A 6,216-nucleotide genomic window follows, 5' to 3' on the forward strand; every position below is an offset into this window, starting at 1 on the left:
GCTACTTGTTTTCTCCTGCTGTCGCAAGCACCTGCCAAAACACACTCAGTAACACGTACACCCAGAGGGGATCACCCGAGAGCTCCAATTCTCGGACAAGCCAATAGAAAGGCTCGGAGAGGCTTTACACCGCCTTAGGATCAGGCCATTGCTCTGCCTCGTGTATCCTCAGCTTTCTCCAGACAAAACTCCCTCTCTCCTGAGCGCTTCAGCTGCTCTTAGTCACTCTCACAACACCGCGAAATTATTTTGCTGCAGAGAGAGCAGGAAAGGGAAAGACAGGAAACCTCTTGGCCTTCTCAGCGCTGACAAGGTCTCACTCTCACCTGCTGTAGGGCAGCAGTGTATCAAAGCACAAGCTGCTCTGACAGCAGCTACCACAGTTCCTTACATTGCTGGGCAGCTCTGCCTTCCCCAAGAGAAGATGTTCCCCTGAGCCTTGCAGTCACACAGCAAAAGGCAAGGCACTGATTTTTCTTTTTTCCAGACCAAATACTTAAGACCACAGCAGCCAGACAAGCAGTTGCATGACACAGCCCAGAGATACTGCAGAAAGAATATGCTCCTGGGACCCAGCATATATTTTTCCCCTTATGCAAAACACTCCTGCCTGTGGGTAGGGGCACTGGGAGCAGACCCTGGCACCAACTTGCCCTTGTGTCACAAGTCTGCTCCTAACCATTCCAAAGAGAAAGAGCTTAATGATACTGCTAGGGGCTGATAGCACATGGCACTTTTGGATCAGTTTCTGGCTTTGGGAGGACTTTGCACCCACAACAAAGTGCAGTGTCTCATTAGTGTAGGGTGTGTAAACGATGATGTGCTAATAATTTGGGGCCCTAGCCTGCTTTTATGATTAGAGCAGGCTCAGAATGAGGAATGAAGACTGCACAGCCTAACACCCTGCTAGGAAAAAGATGCTTCGGCAGCTTTGCTCCTTGAGCTTTGCTGCTGCAAGTGTCAGTAAGACATTACTCATGGCAGAGATTTTCATCAGGCGACCCTGTGTCATTGTGTCCCACATCTGTGGCTGCTCCTTCACTTGAGGTAGCCCCTTTCTATCTGTAAGCCTGCACTGCAGGACATAGTTACACCAGCTAACAGTGAATGACTTTGGAGTCCTTCATACAGGGCAGGAATCACATTCACAGATGGGACACTGACATAACTGGGCCACTCTTTTTTATCATTCCAATAGATATTCTAACTTAGTGTTTCATCATTCATTTTTTGAAAATAGCCAAGGATAATAATATCCCAGAACTTCTTTTCCACTACTGGCTTAATCTATTTTTTTAAACTATGATATGTGCATTCCTTTGGTTTGCAGAGCAGACTTCAGAACTTAATGGGAACATGGAGATAGGAGCAATTTTTCCATTGTCCTTTCTTGCCAAACCACTTTAAGCCTGAAATTGGGGGGAAGTATCCCTGACTCAAACTGACCCCAAAATTGAATAGTAGCATGTGTGCCTCTCAAAGGAAGTATCAGAATATTTCTCCTCTCTTTTTTTTTTCTCTTCTCTCTAATAGCACTCCCCACACACCAGACCAAGCAACTAGTCACTCACAGTCTGAGCTCATTTTTAAGAGTTTGGATTAACTCCATGTGCAAGTTTTAGTTGCCTGTTAAATTTCTAATGCCTGCCACATACACTATTAGAATGCTTACATTTTTAAGACAGCATTGATTTGTATTTTCTTTGGGTTATACCTGCTAAATAGATGTGCAGCATTTTAAATCCATTTTACCTCTTTTTTTTTTTAAATAATATTAGGATTATGACAGTATTGCAGATCCAGTGTAAATTACATGTCCTGTGGGCCACAAAATAATTAGCACAGTCACACATTTCTGAGAAGATAATCTGAAGCTTTCTTCAGCTCAAAGCATCCCTGATCACTAGCACTGGTGAAGTTATTGGTGCAGGGAATACAGTGGGCACTGTAAGTAGAAACTGAAAATAGTACATGATAAATTACATGTGCAGGAGATTTAAACAGCAAGAAATATGTTAAGTACTTTTAAAATCACAGTGTGTATTATTCTAGAAACTACTCTTTCTTAGTTTTGTTTTTGGATTCCTCATCCCCTAGTACCTAGGTAGTCCAGTATTCACATACTTTTAAAGTTTATTAAAGCAAAGCCCTGCCAAAGGCAAGCACTGATCCAACTATGTGGAAAAGGACTCCTTCCATTCTCCAGTTCCCTGAAATGGCAGCACAATGTATTTCCAGCTATGCTCTCAGTAGAGGCTGCTGCAAGTATACGTGGCTGCAATTTTTGTCAATGCTGCCAAGGACAGACTTTGCTAAAGTTCTTGAAACACCTTTTTGGCCCATGAACACAACTTTACAGAAAAAAAAAAATTAAAAAAAAAAAAAAAAGAGGGAGTTAATGCTGACTCCCAGATCTCTACTGTGCTGTGTGCCCAAGCACAGTTGTAGCCAGGGGCTGTGGTCATGTTGGCTTTTTGCTAGTGGTAAAAGTATAAATAAATGGAGGATCCTTGTAGAAAGGAAATGTTTCTGATATGAAAAAGACTGAGGTTTAGGGGAAAAAAAATAGTTTTTCTGGTCTTCGGACATCGGATTCCAGCCCTTCACTCCAGCCTTAATGGGAAAAAAAAAAAGCACTGGGAGATGTTTGTCACGTTTTTTTTCCTTTGATTTGAAGTGGCTGGATGCTTTTTCTGAGTGTGTGTACTGAGCTGAAGTGTTCACAGGCTATTTAAATCTAGCAGTTTCCCTTAATGTCTAATTATTAATGACAGACTGTGGGCAGTATTTGTCAGTTATGTAGCTATAACAGCTAAAAGATAAACCATTTATAATGTTTCATTCTCATTGTTGGCTTGAGAACAAGTTTTGGGTATAAACTGTACTATACTCAGCCCTTGGAGGTCTCCAAAAACTACAGCTGTCACTTGAGCTGGATTCTGCAGCTGCTTGCACCTAGTAATGATTTCTTGCACCTCTAATATTTAGGCCAGATCTGTATTTTGTGGACTTGCACCATTTCTGCTCTAAATAACATAGTGCTAGGTTCTAACACAGCTTACAGGGTATGTACAGTGTTAGAACTCACACCTCTGTGCACTCAGAGCCTGTGGAAACTGTTATTCCTACACATTTTGCCATAGTGGTCAGATGGGACCAATGTCCTTATGTGCCCTGTGAGCTGCAGAAGGGATCTGAAGGAAGCCAGTTGATTGTACACCTGGTGGCTATTGCTCCTTGACATCTGCCAAGTTATCCTCTGGGCAAAAGAGTTGAATCCTATAAACTGAGATAATTCCTACATTGCCCTAATTTTTTTTTCTCATTGCTCTCTTGTCACCCTAATTCCTTGCCAATATCAGAGTTTATGATTAAATGTATTAGTGGTGAAACTATTTTGAATTACATGGGCATCTTGGAAAACACATTTTCCATCGGTGGAATATTACTAATTCTGGGAGTAGCTGAGGATAAGTTTGAAACTTCACATGCTTAATGGCTTGCAGGCAAGCTAGGAAATAAGGGATAAGGGATCAGATAAAGATTTAGCAGAATTTGGGGCCATTTCCTCATGCTCTCCTGCCAATCACCCCTATCTTACTTAAAAAGGCCAAAGTTATTGTTCTTGTCTTTTCTTTTTATGGCTAGGGCAAATGATGCTATCCAATCATGCTCCATGTGGTGTTAGCTGCAAGGATGACAGCTCTCTTTAGTGCTAAGCCAAGATCAGCAAGTATATTTGGTTTTTCTAATGAATTTTAAATAGAATGGCCAATGATAAAAGGCTGGTGCTCCAGCAAATGGTGAGCATCATGTTAGAACAGATATATAAATAGGCCAATTTAATATATGTTTTCTTCACATTTAAACAACTCAGAAGGAATCAAACAGAGCAGCATGTGTTCCCCCAGGGCTGGCAGCCTCTGTTACCCATGTACATTCCTAAGTATAAGAGCTCAACCCCATCTGCAGCTTTCTGGGGTGGCCTCATTGCTGAATGTTGGTAGCCAAGACCACTAATCACCAGCTTTCCTGTCTGCCCAGTGGCAGCAGAGCCCTGTCTCTGGCTGAGCCAGACACTACAACAAACTGCAGAAAGGGAGGACCTCGTGTAGAGCAAAGAAAGGCTGCAGCAGATGAGGTGGCTTTTAACTGTGGTCTGCAGCTCAACCACAGAGTGAGCACTGGATCCTTTTCAAAATGGGCTTCAAGAGTCCCTGCACTGAGCAAGGAGCCACAGTGGGTCAGGCAGCACCGTGTTGCACGAGAGGAGACAGACACAGCCTGTGACCTTTTCACACCCCGACACACGTGTGTGCACATCCACACGTGCTGACTGTGTGGAAACCCAGCAAAGCGCCGCTCCTGGTTGTTTTGGCAGCATGTGCAGGATAAAGTTCAAATAGTTTAGTCCAAGGAAGCTATTGTGTTACTATGTATATTGTGCGTTAAGGAGAAAAAATATTGTTCTTTTAGTCTCTGCTGAGTTAAGGTATGGGAATGGCTGCAGGGAAATCACTTGTTAATCTAGTGGCTGTAATATGGAATAATGGCTTTTCTCTCTCCATTTAACTTGTTCTTCAGTGGGAAATATATAGGGAGAATACACCAGTATGGCTCCTGGTATTTCCAGTTAGCCATCTCCTATAAATACCTCAGTAAAAACCCTGGCACATCCCGTCTGCAGGATCACCTGTCCTTTCTGCAGCTCTGGTTTCCCTATCCCTTGCCACTTTCCAGTAACAAATCAATGTTCTAAAGGCCTGATTCCAGTCCGATTGTTCCCCTCCTGCCTCGATGCTGCCACAACAGCCCGTGTTGCCGTTCCCGTTGCTCCCCCTTCTCGCCCAGACTGTGCACTGTTCCTGCTCACCATTAGGTGCCTCCAACACCTCCCGCTCCCTGCTTCGGCTTGGCGGCTGGCACAGCCCTGGCTGCTGGGGCTCTTCAGAAGCTCAGTGTAGAAACTCATTTCAAAGCACGAAGAAAGTCCAAGTTCTTGCACTCTGGACTGGCAAAAGATGGAACAAAACAGTGTGATGAGAAGGTGATCTGTCATTACTTGGCTGATAAAGATGACAGGCTCTAAGTAGATATCCAGGTTCATGTGTGCTAGGAAACAGACTTTCTGTGACCATAGAAAAGTCACTTAAGGTTGGATTTGTAATATAGTTAATGCTGTCATGCAAACAGGCTTAACAAAACTGAGTTGAAGTAAACACCAACATTTTTTTAAATGATCTTGGTCCCTCTGCCTTTGCCTGCCCTGCCTACAGACTAAGCATTTTTCAAACTCACAGACCTGGTGACAGCCACCCATACACTAATAAAGGGGACTATACAAACAGGTAAGCAGGGAACAGAGTCTTCTGATCACAGATCTTCTAAATACACAAAATTAGGATTTCCAGGTACCCACAAGTGAAGTCATTGCTGGTTGTAGCAGCCATTGGAGAGGCAGAAGGCTGTTAAGTAGCAGGGACCAGCACCCTGTGAAGGAGCTGGGGAAGATGCTGATGAATAGACTCAGTGTGGTGAAGGTGGCCGAGGGAACCTTGGGAAGCTGGCAGCCCTGGCAGTGCAGGCAGCAGGGAAGGTAGCAAGGGCTCCCATTCTATGAAACATAGTTCATGAGTGGGAGAGAAGAACAGAGGCCTTGTGTGTGGTGGACTTGATGTTCCTGAGTCTGGCCCATGATTGTAGAACGAGATGCACTCAGAAATCTGCCTGCTGCTGCCTTAGCAGCAGCCTGTGGTGGGAGGCAGGAGCACGTGGCAGGGGGACACATGAAGGCTGGAGAAGGCAAGGGCAGCACCTGGGCTGTCTGAAGCTGCTGGAGACCCTGGAAACCTCAACAGAAAGGGGTCCAGCTGCTGGGCAAGAGGAGGCTGCGTGCAAGGCACGCTCGGCTGAGGGTAACAGGGCAAGAACGGCTCACCGAATGGGAGCTGAATGGGGTTTCTGGAGACTCCCATTGCTCCACTCGCCACCCTGCTTTTCCCTTCTCCGTTCCACCTCTCCACCTCTCCAGGCCTCGCTCCTCCGCTTCCCCACCCCGAGCCCTGCAGGGATCCCCACCACCTCCCCAGGGACTGTGGGACCGGGGCCGGTGCGGCCCGGGCCGGGCTCCTCCTCCCCGGGGGCGGCCCCGGCGGCAGGTGACAGTGGCTGCTGGGGAGCAGGAAGCTGCCACCGCTCGTCGCGCCTGTCCCCTCG

The sequence above is a fragment of the Chaetura pelagica genome, unplaced genomic scaffold (assembly GCF_000747805.2).
Source record: "Chaetura pelagica isolate M959 unplaced genomic scaffold, ChaPel_1.0 scaffold275, whole genome shotgun sequence".
NCBI classification, from domain to species: Eukaryota; Metazoa; Chordata; class Aves; order Apodiformes; family Apodidae; genus Chaetura; species Chaetura pelagica.